This window comes from Bubalus kerabau, chromosome 1 (genome assembly GCF_029407905.1).
Source record: "Bubalus kerabau isolate K-KA32 ecotype Philippines breed swamp buffalo chromosome 1, PCC_UOA_SB_1v2, whole genome shotgun sequence".
In the NCBI taxonomy this organism is placed as follows: Eukaryota; Metazoa; Chordata; class Mammalia; order Artiodactyla; family Bovidae; genus Bubalus; species Bubalus kerabau.
The window spans coordinates 220117832-220131041 of record NC_073624.1 but is presented as its reverse complement, the minus strand read 5'-3'; the positions used below and the strand labels follow the sequence as shown (position 1 = coordinate 220131041).

The following is a 13210-nucleotide window of genomic DNA, read 5'->3' as shown; positions in this document are numbered from 1 at the left end:
CATCATGCAAAATGCCAGGCTGGATGAATCACAAGCTGGAATCAAGATTGCCAGGAGAAATATCAGTAACCTCAGATATGCAGATGACACCACCCTTATGGCAGAAAGTGAACAGGAATTAAAAACCCTCTTGATGAAAATGAAAGAGGAAAGTGAAAACCTGGCTTAAAACTCAACATTCAAAAAACTAGGATCATGGCATCTAGTCCCATCACTTCATGGAAGATAGATGGGGAAACAATGGAAACAGTGACAGGCTTTCTTTTCTTGGGCTCCAAAATCACTGCAGATGGTGACTGCAGCCATGAAATTGAAAGACGCTCCTTTCTCCTTGGAAGAAAAGCAATGACAAACCTGGATAGAGTATTAAAAAGCAGAGATACTACTTTGCCAACAAATGTCTGTCTAGTTAAAGCTATGGTTTTTCCAGTAGTCATGTAGGGTTGTAAGAGCTGGACAATAAAAAAGGCTGAGTGTTGAAGAATTGATGTGTTTGAACTGTGGTGCTGGAGAAGATGCTTGAGAGTCCCTTGGACTGCAAGGAAATTGAAACTGTCAATCCTAAAGGAAATCAGTCCTGAATATTCATTGGAAGGACTGATGCTTAAGCTGAAACTCCAATCCTTTGGCCACCTGATTCGAAAAGCTGACTCATTGGAAAAGACCCTGAAGCTGGGAAAGATTGAAGGCAGAAGAAGGGGATGGCAGAGGATGAGATGGTTGGAAGGCATCACCAACTCAATGGACTTGAATTTGAACAAACTTCAGGAGATGGTGAAAGACAGGGAAGCCTGACCTGCTGCAGTCTATGGGATCACAAAGAGTCAGACACAACTGAGCAACTGAAAAACAACAAAAAGTTGTTTTTAAAAAAAACCTGCACCTTCTCTCATGGACTTTCTCTCTCTTCTATCACTTGTTCTGGAGGAAGCCAGTAGCTAAGTCTTGAAGACACTCAGATGCCCTACCCATGGAAAGGCTTATGAGGTTTCCAGCCAACAGCCAGTGAGAAACTGAGACCTGCCAATGACTTTGTGAATAATCTTTGCTAATCCTATGGATGGAAAGTGGCATTTTGTTGAAGTTTTAATTTGCAGTTTTCTATTATGAGTGATATTCAGCATATTTGTTTCTATATTATCTACCACACTATTAGATAAGTAGAAAGATAGTATAGAATTGCCTGGGTTCAAATCATGGCTAGATTTGGGCTTTGGACAATCATAACTTTTGTAAGCCTGAACAAAATGGGGATAATAATAATATTTACCTCATGGGACTCTAAGAGGTAAGGCATAAAATGTTTAATACATGCAAAACATTTAGAATTGTGCCCAGAACATAGTAAGTACTCAATTTTAACTTTTATTTTTATTACTATGTATCTTCAAGTCTCCAATGAACATAGATGAAGATGGTCAAGGCCATATTTAAATCTTCCTGTATTTTAAGTTCAATATTATTATTTTCCTATCTTTTAAGTAGAGTAATTGAGTCATAGAGAAGGAAATGTGATTTATTCAGTCACGTAGAACTGTCAAGGGACCACATGTGTTCAGTTGGTCAGTCATGTCTGACTCTTTGCAACCCCATGGACTGTAGGATGCAAGTCTCCTCTGTCCATGGAATTTTCCAGGCAAGAATTCTGGAATGGGTTGCCATTTCCTCCTCCAGGGGATCTCCCAACCCAGGGATCGATCCCGCATCTCCTGTGTCTCTTGCATTGACATGGGGATTCTTTGCTGCTGAGCCACATGGGAAGCCCATACAAAATTGTCAAGGAACCTCGAGTAAGGCTCAAATCTCTTAGTTCCCCCTCACCTCCTTCTTTTTTGCAGATCAGTTATTGGTATTATATTGTTATTGATATGCATTGGAAGCATGGATTGCATATTTGGGGGAGCAGTTTTAGATGCATCATACATATGACTCTGTATTTCTGCTACATTTCTTTGGCTGTTAAGGTAGACAACTTTATCACTACTGTATTCATTGAAAGCCAGAGTATTTTGAACATATTATGAAGATGGACCATACTCTAAGAAATTCACTTGATCAAAGCCTAATTGATTTCTATGTCTAACTTGAACTAAGTAAAAGATAGGATTACACATTTGAGAAGTACTAAGTTCTAGCTACAACAGAAACACTTAGAGGGCAAGCAGTTTAGGTCCATAGTCTAAGATGTCTGATTGTAATCTCATTTCTACTCCCATATGCTCAAATTATTCTTAGTGGTAATGTGCTCCCTTGATATAAAAAAAATGACATTCACTAAATTACTTTCATCCTGTCCCACATCTGCTTTAAAAACTATTTTTCCCCAGTGGCCCATCATAGGGAAAATCTTAATTTCTAACCTTGTCACATAGGATCATTAGTAACTGGCCCCAACAGACCTAAATAATATAGGAATCTTTTGTTGCATATGACAGAAAACCTAACTTAAAATGGCTCATGTTATGGAAACCTATTGGCTAATATAACTGCAAAGACTATGGGTCCATTGGTTTCAGTCATGCTTTGATCCAGGGACTGGGTAGTATCAATGGGACTTATTCCTTCTCTTCATTTCTCGGTTCTTTCTTCTGCTGTATTGAATCATGTCCCGTCACAAAATGCCCCTTTCAGCAGCTCCAAGTTCATAGCATTGTTACTATTAGCAATTTCAGAAGAAAAGACCAGACCGTGTGGCTCTCTTAGTAAAGGTTTATTGTGTCTTATTGCCTATTCCTGAGTCATCTCTGCAATTTGAGAACTATGACATTCACTTAACACGTGACCAGTTCTAAGTCACATATTCACTCCTGAACTGTGCTGTGCTGATGCGCTCAGTTGTGGCTGACTCTTTGCGACCCCATGGACTGTAGCCCTCCAGGTTCCTCTGTTCATGGAATTTTCCAGGCAAGAATACTGGAGTGGGTTGCTACCCAAAATTCATCTAGACAGAAAAGAGGGAGAGAGTGATTTGCAAGAGGAAATTAGGGTCATAATACCAGAAGAAGTTTAAAGGGATGCAGAGCAGCAAAAACAGTTGTCTTCTCTAAGACTTCCTAACTTATTTGTTGCTGTACTTCCCTCTATAAATCTCTGCTCATCTAGGTCAGTCTATTTATTTCTCCTGATACATCATGCACATTCTCATCTTTTCCACGCAGAGGGTTATGATCTCCTCCAATTTATCTCTAAGTACCACTCATTTTTAAAATTTATCACAGAGTCTCTCATGGATCTGTCGATCTTTCCCTCTTGAGAATTCATAGCTAGACTACTCAAGTAAGTATGCATGCATGTGTGCTAAATGATTTCAGTTGCATCTGACTCTTGTGACCCTACAGACCATAGCCTGCCAGGCTCCTCTGTCCATGGGATTCTCCAGGCAAGAATACTGGAGTGGGTTGCCATTTCCTTCCCCAGGGGATATTCCTGACCCAGGGATTGAACCTGCATCTCATATGTCTCCTGAATTGGCAGGTGGGTTCTTTACCACTAGCGCTACCTGTGAAGCCCAAATAAGTAAGCTGCTGCTGCTAAGTCGCTTCAGTCGTGTCCGACTCTGTGTGACCCCATAGACAGCAGCCCACCAGGCTCCCCCGTCCCTGGGATTCTCCAGGCAAGAATACTGGAGTGGGTTGCCATTTCCTTCTCCAATGCATGAAAGTGAAAAGTGAAAGAAGTCGCTCAGTCGTGTCCAACTCTTAGCGACCCCATGGACTGCAGCCTACCAGGTTCCTCCATCCATGGGATTTTCCAGGCAAGAGTACTGGAGTGGGGTGCCATTACCTTCTCCGAAGTAAGTATATCAGGATGCAAATAAATCAGAATGATGTTATCATAAGAATAATCTTCAGTTCTGTGTGTGTGTATGTGTGTGTGTGAAATAAGGTGCAAACTGATAATGGTTAAGTTATGGAACTTGATTATGCATACACATTAGTCTGACATGCTACACAAGGTATAGTAACACATCGCTGTTCTGAGGCATCATAGTTAAGAACTGCTAATTTCTACTACTCATGTGGTTTTTCCTAAGTCTGAGCCTTTGACTCATACTGTATTATTTTTCTAATGTATTCATTTAATATGATTTTAAAACATATCACAAAATTGGAAAATATTACTGAAAAATTCACACCTATATTGCTTTTTAGCTTTTCACATGTCATATCTCAGTCCCAACCAGATTAGGAATTTCTTTGTGCTTTTGTCTGCATTGAATAGGCAGTTAATAAATATTTGTAAATGAATGAATTAAAAGACAAATTCATGATGGGAAATACTACAAAAAATAGTTCTAGATAATTATAGTGGCAATTTAACAGATCTATTAAGGAAAAAAAGAAATCTTCCTATTATTAAACTTGCTGCACTTTGGTGTTCCCATAATGTTTTATTCACACTTTCATTATTGCGCTTACAATGTTAGATTATAATTTATCTTTTTAAATAACTGTCTCCTAAACTCTGGGTAGTCAGAGCACAACATCTGAATTGTCTTCCTTTTTGTAATCTTGAGATGTAGTAGGTGTCCAGTTAATGCTGATGGAAAGAATAAAGGACAAAATTTGAGATCAAAATACTACTTTTATAACCTGCTAAAAAGAATATATCTCCTTACTCCTTCAGTCTTGAATATATTTTAACTTGATTTTCCTTAAAATCCATTTATAGTATAAGCAATGGGTAAGTCTGGCTGGTTATTTTAGGCCAAGAGACACCATTGACTATACTTTGATGAGATAACTATACTCCGAGGTCTAGTCACCAACTGATATTTAGACAGTAGCAACCTGACCCATTCTTGAGCAACGAAATAACACAGTAGCAGTAAAGAGATATTGCTCTGTCACTGAGGTGGTATAATTAGAAGACTCTTTCATTAATCTGAATATGAGGGCATAAGACCTGATGAAAGGTAATAGAAGTGATAGAGAAGAAAAGAGGAAACATATTCCATATATACATTTGTATTACTTTGATTTTGTTTTCTGATCTCAAAGCAATACTTTGATTTTAAACAAGAGTTCCAAGACTATTCAATGGGGAGAAAATAATCTTTTTGGTAAACTGTAATGGAACAACTGGATATCCACATGCAAAAGAATAAAGTTAGGCCCCTAGCTCACAGCATATACAAAAATTAATTCAAAATGAATCAAATATAGGGATCATTATATTTAATAAGAGCTAAAACTATGAAACTTTTTGAGGAAAAAATGTCAAGCCTTCATGACTTTGGATGTGACAGTTGTTTCTTAATTATGATATCAAAAGCACAAGTAATATAAGAAAAAATAGACAATTAGGCTTCGTAAGAATGAAAATCTTTTGTGCATCAAAGGACGTTATCAGAAGAGTGAAAAGACAACCCACAGAAGGGGAAAAATATTTGTAAATCATATATCTGACAAGGATTCAGTTCCGTTCAGTTCAGTTGCTCAGTCGTGTCCAACTCTTTGTGACCCCATGAATTGCAGCATGCCAGGCCTCCCTGTCCGTCACCAACTCCCAGAGTTCACTCAAACTCACGTCCATCGAGTTGGTGATGCCATCCAGCCATCTCATCCTCTGTCGTCCCCTTCTCCTCCTGCCCCCAATCCCTCCCAGCATCAGAGTCTTTTCCAATGAGTCAACTCTTCGAATGAGGTGGCCAAAGTTCTGGAGTTTCAGCTTCAGCATCATTCCTTCCAAAGAACACCCAGGACTGATAAGGATTAGTATCCAGAATATATAAAGAACTCTTACAAATCAACAATAAAAAGACAACTCAATTTAAAAATGGACCAAGAATTTGAATAGACATTTCTCCAAAGAATATATTCAAATGGTCAACAAGAACACAACAAGATGCTCAGCATCATTAGTCATTCAGTTCCGTTCAGTCACTCAGTCATGTCTGACTCTTTGCGACCCTGTGGACTGCAGCACGCCAGGCTCCCCTGTCCATCACCAACTCCCAGAGCTTGTTCAAACTCATGTCTGTCGAGTCAGTGAAGCCATCTTAACTACCTCATCCTCTATCATCCCCTTCTCCTCCTGCGTTCAATCTTTCCCAGCATCAGAGTCTTTTCCAATGAGCCAGCTCTTTGCATCAGGTGGCCAAGGGATTGGAGTGTCAGCTTCAGCATGTCCTTCCAATGAATATTCAGGACTGATTTCCTTTAGGGTTGACTGGTTTGATCTTGCAGTTCAAGGGACTCTCAAGAGTCTTCTCCAACACCACAGTTCAGAAGCATCAATTTTTGGTGCTCAGCTTTCTTTATGGCCCAACTCTCACATCCATACACGACTACTGGAAAAACCAAAGCTTTGACTAGACTGACCTTTGTCAGCGAAGTAATGTCTCTGCCTTTTAATATGCTGTCTAGGTTGGTCATTGCTTTTTTTCTAAGGAGTAAGGGTCTTTTAATTTCATGGCTGCAGTCACCATCTGCAGTGATTTTGGAGCCCAAGAAAAGAAAGTCTGTCACTGTTTCCATTGTTTCCCCATCTATTTGCCACAAAGTGATGGGACTGGATGCCATGATCTTAGTTTTTTGAATGTTGAGTTTTAAGCCAGGTTTTCACTTTCCTCTTTCACCTTCATCAAGAGGCTTTTAAATTCCTGTTCATTTTCTGCCTTAAGGATGGTGTCATCTGCATATCTGAGGTTACTGATATTTCTCCCGGAAATCTTGCATGATGTAACCTGTATAGAACTGGACATGGAACAACAGACTGGTTCCAAATAGTAAAAGGAGTACGTCAAGGCTGTATATTGTCACCCTGCTTATTTAACTTATATGCAGAGTACATCATGAGAAATGCTGGGCTGGAAGAAGCACAAGTTGGAATCAAGGTTGCCGGGAGAAATATCACTAACTTCAGATATGCAGATGACACCACCCTTACGGCAGAAAGTGAAGAGGAACTAAAAAGCCTCTTGATGAAAGTGAAAAAGGAGAGTGAAAAAGTTGGCTTAAAACTTAACATTCAGAAAACTGAGATCATGGCATCTGGTCCCATCACTTCATGGGAAATAGATGGGGAAACAGTGGAAACAGTATCAGACTTTATTTTTTTGGGCTCCAAAATCACTGCAGATGGTGATTGCAGCCATGAAGTTAAAAGATGCTTACTCCTTGGAAGGAAAGTTATGACCAACCTAGATAGCATATTCAAAAGCAGAGACATTACTTTGCCAACAAAGGTCCGTCTAGTCAAGGCTATGGTTTTTCCAGAAGTCATGTATGAATGTGAGAGTTGTACTGTGAAGAAAGCTGAGTGCCGAAGAATGGATGCTTTTGAACTCTGGTGTTGGAGAAGACTCTTGAGAGGCCCTTGGACTGCAAGGAGATCCAACCAGTCCATTCTAAAGGAGATCAGTCCTGGGTGTTCTTTGGAAGGATTGATGCTAAAGCTGAAACTCCAGTACTTTGGCCACCTCATGTGAAGAGAAAAGACTCTGATGCTGGGAGGGATTGGGGGCAGGAGGAAAAGGGGATGACAGAGGATGAGATGGCTAGATGGCATCACCAACGTGAGTTTGAGTGAACACCGGGAGTCGGTGATGGACAGGGAGGCCTGGCATGCTGCAATTCATGGGGTCACAAAGAGTTAGACACGACTGAGCGACTGAACTGAACTAAACTGAACTGAACCCTTTATAAAAGCTAAATAAGCAGGGTGACAATATGCAGCCTTGACATGCACTGTGCTGTGCTAAGTCGCTTCAGTCATGTTCGACTCTTTGCGACCCCATGGGCTGTAGCCTCCCAGGCTCCTCTGTCCGTGGAATTCTCTAGACAAGAATACTAGAGTGGGTAGCCATTTCAGTTTCCAGGGGATCTTCCCAACCCAGGGATCAAACGTGCGTCTCCTACACTGGTAGGCAGGTTCTTTACCACTAGTGCCACCTGGGAAGCCTTGATATACTCCTTTCCCAATTCTGAACCAGTCCATTGTTCCATGTCCAGTTCTAACTGTTGCTTCTTAACCTGCATACAGATTTCTCAGGAGGCAGATAAGGTGGTCTAGTATTCCCATCTCTTTAAGAATTTTCCACAGTTTGTTGTGATCCACACAGTGAGTGGCTTTGGCGTTGTCAATAAAGCAGAAGTAGAGGGTTTTCTGGAACTCTCTTGCTTTTTCTATGATCCAGTGAATGTTGGCAATTTGATCTCTGGTTCCTCTGCCTTTTCTAAATCCAGCTTGAACATCTGGAATTTCTCGGTTCATGTACTGTGGAAGCCTAGCTTGGAAAATTTTGAGCATTACTTTGCTAGCATGTGATATGATTGAAATTGTGCGGTAGTCTGAACATTCTTTGGCGTTGCCTTTCTTTGGGATTCGGATGAAAACTGACCTGTTCCAGTCCTGTGGCCACTGCAGAGTTTTCCAAATTTGCTGGCATATTTAGTGTAGCACTTTCACAGAATCATCTTTTAGGATTTGAAATAGCTCAACTGGAATTCCATCACCTCCACTAGCTTTGTTCACAGTGAAGCTTCCTAAGACCCACTTGACTTCGCATTCCAGGATATCTGGCTCTAGGTGAGTAGTCACAATGTCGTGGTTATCTGGGTCATTACTATCTTTTCTGTATAGCTGTTCTGTGTATTCTTGCCACCTCTTCTTAATATCTTCTGCTTGTGTTAGGTCCATACAATTTCTGTCCTTTATTGTGCCCATCTTTGTATGAAATGTTCCATTGGTATCTCTAATTTTCTCGAAGAGATCTCTAATCTTTCCCATTCTATTGTTTTCCTCAATTTCTTTGTATTGATCACTTAGGAAGTCTTTCTTATCTCTCCTTGCTATTCTTTGGAACTCTGAATTCAGATGACTATATCTTTCCTTTTCTCTTTTGCCTTTTGCTTCTCTTCTTTTCTCAGCTATTTGTAAGGCCTCCTCAGGCAACCATTTTGCCTTTTTGCATTTCTTTTTCTTGGGGATGGTCTTGATCACCACATCCTGTACAATGTTCCAAACCTCCATCCATAGTTCTTCAGGCAATCCATCTATCAAATCTAACCCCTTGCATCCATTTGTCACTTCCAATGTATAACTGTAAGGGATTTGATTTATGTCATACTTGAATGGTCTAGTGGTTTTCCCTACTTTCTTCAATTTCAGTCTGAATTTGGCAAAAAGGAATCATTTGGCATTAGTCATTATGGAAATGAAAATCAAAACCGAAATGAGATACCACTTCGTATGTACTAGAATGGTCATTTTAACAACAATAAAAACAATAGAAAATAACAAATGTTGATAAGAATGGGGAGAAATTTGAACTCTATACATTGCTGATAGGAATGCAAAATGGTATAGCCCACTGTAGAAAACAGTTTGGCATTTCCTCAAGAAGTTAAATACAGAATTGCCACATGATCTGATAATTGCACCCCTGGATATACGGTGGACCTTTGAACAACACAGGTTTAAGCTGCCATGGTCCACTTATACATGGATTTTCCCTCCAATAAATATGTATTACAACAGAACAGGAACCAAGATGATTGGTTGAATCTGAGGGTGTGTAATCATGGATATGGAGGGACTGTCAAGATATATGTGAATCTTCACCTGCCTGTGTTATTCAAGGGTCAATTGTATGTCCAAAAGAATTGAAAACAGATGTTCCAGCAAAAACTTGTACCAAAATGTCCATAGCAGCCTAAAAGTGGAAACAACCCAAATGTGCAACAACAAATGACTTAATTAACTAAATGTGTTGGGGCCTCCCAGGTGGCGCTAGTGATAAAGAACCCTCTTGCCAATGTAGGAGACATAAGAGACTTGCGTTCAATCCCTGGGTTGGGAAGGTCCCCTGGAGAAGGAAATGACAACCCACTCCAGTATTTGCCTGGAAAATCCTATAGACAGAGGAGCCTGGAGGGCTACAGTTCATAGGTTGCAAAGAGTCAGACAGGACTGAAGTGACTTAGCATTAGCCATAGAAAGGAATAATATTCAGTCATATAAAAGGATTAAGTAATAATATATATTACAAATAGATAAGCTTAAGAATATTATGCTAAATGAAGGAAGCTAAGCACAAAGGGCCAAATATTTCTATTTATATGAAATATCTAGAACAGGAAAATCTGAATACTGAGATATATCAGTCTGTATGGCCCAAAAGAGTTAGAAAGCAGCTTAGTGGTTGCCAGGAGCTGAGGGAAGAAGGGACCAGGAAATTACTGCTTAAAGGGGATGAGATTTTCGTTTGGGATGATGAAAAACTAGATGGTCATGATGTTTACACAACATTGTAAATGTAACTGATGGCATTAAATTGTAAACTTTAAAAGATTAAAATTGTAAATTGAATGTTGTATGTATTTTACCACAATAAAAATGTAATGCCTTACTCTTTGGTCCAGAAATTTCAATTTTAGGAATCTACCCAGAAGAAACAATGGGATGGATGTGAAGATACAGTCAAAAGAATGCTCAGTGGTGAGTTATTTAGAATGTTAAAAAAAGTGGGACCATCCAGAAGTAGAGTGTTGGCTTAGTAAATTATAACATATCCTATTATGGAATATTATGCAGTTATAAAAATCATATTGGAGAATACTTTACAGACATGGAGAAATATTCTGGAAAATATGTCAAACAAACAAAAACACAGATCACAGAGCAAATACAAGGATCATCTTTTTAGTAAGAAAAACACTGCAAAAGGACCAGAAAGTTATAAACCAAAAAGTTAACAATAGTTACTTTGGATATTGAAGTTACAGGTAAATTTTGATAGTGTTCTTTTATTTTTGTGTGTATTTTCTAAGTTTTCTACTCTGAAAATGGATAATTTTTGTAACTTGAAAGAATAAATGAGTGCTATTTACAGCAAGAAAACTATACCAACATCCTTATAAAAATCTTAAAAAAACTTTTTAAAGAAGAAAATAAAAATCTAGTATCCCATTACTTAATGAGAAATTTTATAATTAGCATGTTTTCTTTTGCATGTGCTAGTGCTTACTTTCACACTCACTCTGTGTGTATGTGATATATATGAATTAGTAAATCCATATAGTTATAGAATATATTAATTACTTTAGTTATTACACATCAATAACTATAAATTAATATTTTATATAAAAGAACTATATGACCATTGTAAAAATTTTAATGGTTATTGAAGTACTTTATAAAAGTCTACTGTTCCCCTAGTCTTTCTCCAATCCTACTCTAAACAACTACCAACATTGATATCATTCCAGAAAATTTTGATCATAAATATCATATATACATTATATATAAATCTATCTTATTCTTTTTAATAGCTGTCAGAGTTCTACACTGTGTGAATTTTTTAAAATTTATTTATTTTTAATTGAAGGATAATTGCTTGACAATATCATATTGCTTTCTGCCATACATCAGCATGAATCAGCCATAGGTATACATATGTACCCTCCGTTTTGAACCTCCTTCCCACCTCCCACCCCTTCCCACCCCTCTAGATTGTTATAGAGTCCCAGTGTGAATTCCCTGAGTCATACAGCAAATTCCCATTGGCTATCTATTTTTACATATGGTAGTGTTCCACATTGTATGAATTTACCATAATATATTTAACCAGTCTCCTAGTGATGGACATTTGGTTACTTCCAAGATTTTTTTTTTAATGGCTATTAGAACAATGGTCGGAGAAGGCAATGACAACTTTCCAGTACTCTTGCCTGGAAAATCCCATGGACAGAGGAGCCTGGTAGACTGCAGTCCATGGGGTCAGGAAGAGTCGGACACGACTGAGCGACTTCACTTTCACTTTTCACTTTCATGCATTGGAGAAGGAAATGGCAACCCACTCCAGTATACTTGCCTGGAGAATCCCAGGGACGGTGGAGCCTGGTGAGCTGCCGTCTGTAGAGTTGCACAGAGTCGGACACAACTGAAGCGACTTAGTAGTAGTAGTAGTAGTAGTAGTAGTAATAGTAGAACAATGGTGGAGAAGGCAATGGCACCCCACTCCAGTACTCTTGCCTGGAAAATCCCATGGGCGGAGGAGCCTGGTAGACTGCAGTCCATGGGGTCGCTAAGAGTCGGACACGACTGAGCGACTTCCCTTTCACTTTTCACTTTAACGCATTGGAGAAGGAAATGGCAACCCACTCCAGTGTTCTTGCCTGGAGAATCCCAGGGACCAGGGAGCCTGGTGGGCTTCCGTCTATGGAGTCACACAGAATCGGACATGACTGAAGCGACTTAGCAGCTTAGCAGCAGCAGAACAATGGTAATGGAGCTCCTCTGTTCATATATATCTGCAAGCTTATCATAGTATTTCTCCAGATGCATATGATATTTTAAAGGCAGAAGTGATAAGACTTTTTGACAGGTTTGTTAAGAAGCCTGATTTTTTCAATTCAGTCAAGAGTTGAATTACACATTAATTCATACACAACAAAATTTATAAAACTCTGAATTACAAACTAGGATGCCAATTTGGAAAGTTATAGTAAGAGGTATATCTGTTTGAAACTAGAAATCCATTCTCCAAAATACCCCTTCTCTTGGTTACTAATCATCCAATGACCAGAAAGTTGCTTCAAAAACTGAGTATTATACAATAAGGAGGTGAAATGCACTAAGTGAATTTTTCTTGAGCTGTGAAGGCTTGAGTCATCCTTCTTCACTGAACTATCTACCTGTCACACTGATTGCAAAACTCTACCGTTTAGCTAGGTGCTTTTACTCTTGGTGCTGAAAGCTTGTTGACATATTCTTATTTAACAGTTCTAACAACAACTCTGCAATGAATTTATCCTTGTTTATCATGTCAGTTTTCACTATTTGGGGTTCCTTCTCATTTTTAGACCAGTAGCCCTCTGTTCACTGGTTTGTTTCTTTAGATGAAATTCTGTGCAGTGTTCATATCAAGCTACTTTTTTCTTTTCCCTAGTTCTTTAAGTTTCCAAAGAGGCTGAGGAAAGATAAAGGAGCATCACTCCTTCTTCCTTTTCTCCTTTTTAGTTGGTCTTCATGCATTTCATCTCAAATGGAGAAGTCAACTGACTGGAATCATCAGGCTTCCCACCCATTAAGCAGTGACCAGGGGGAGGGAAAGAGGGCAGTTTCAGCTTTTAGGGGCCTTTAGCTCAAATTTCTACAAGAATGGTAGAGGAAGAGGGTGGCCATTTCGGTCTTGAATGATTGTATTCTCCTGGGCTAAACCTATAAATATTAAACCCCAATTTTGTGGTGGTAAATGCCACTA

At 39.1% G+C, this 13210-nt stretch overlaps 1 long non-coding RNA gene across 1 annotated transcript in view; it reads left to right on the top strand.

The window, feature by feature from the left end:
• Positions 1–10537, top strand: part of LOC129633421 (uncharacterized) — a 28508-nt gene extending 17971 nt beyond the window's left edge. The window contains exon 3 of the long non-coding RNA XR_008705053.1: positions 10368–10537. This is a non-coding gene — a long non-coding RNA (uncharacterized LOC129633421). The remainder of the gene's footprint in view (positions 1–10367) is intronic.
• Positions 10538–13210: the final 2673 nt, after the last annotated feature.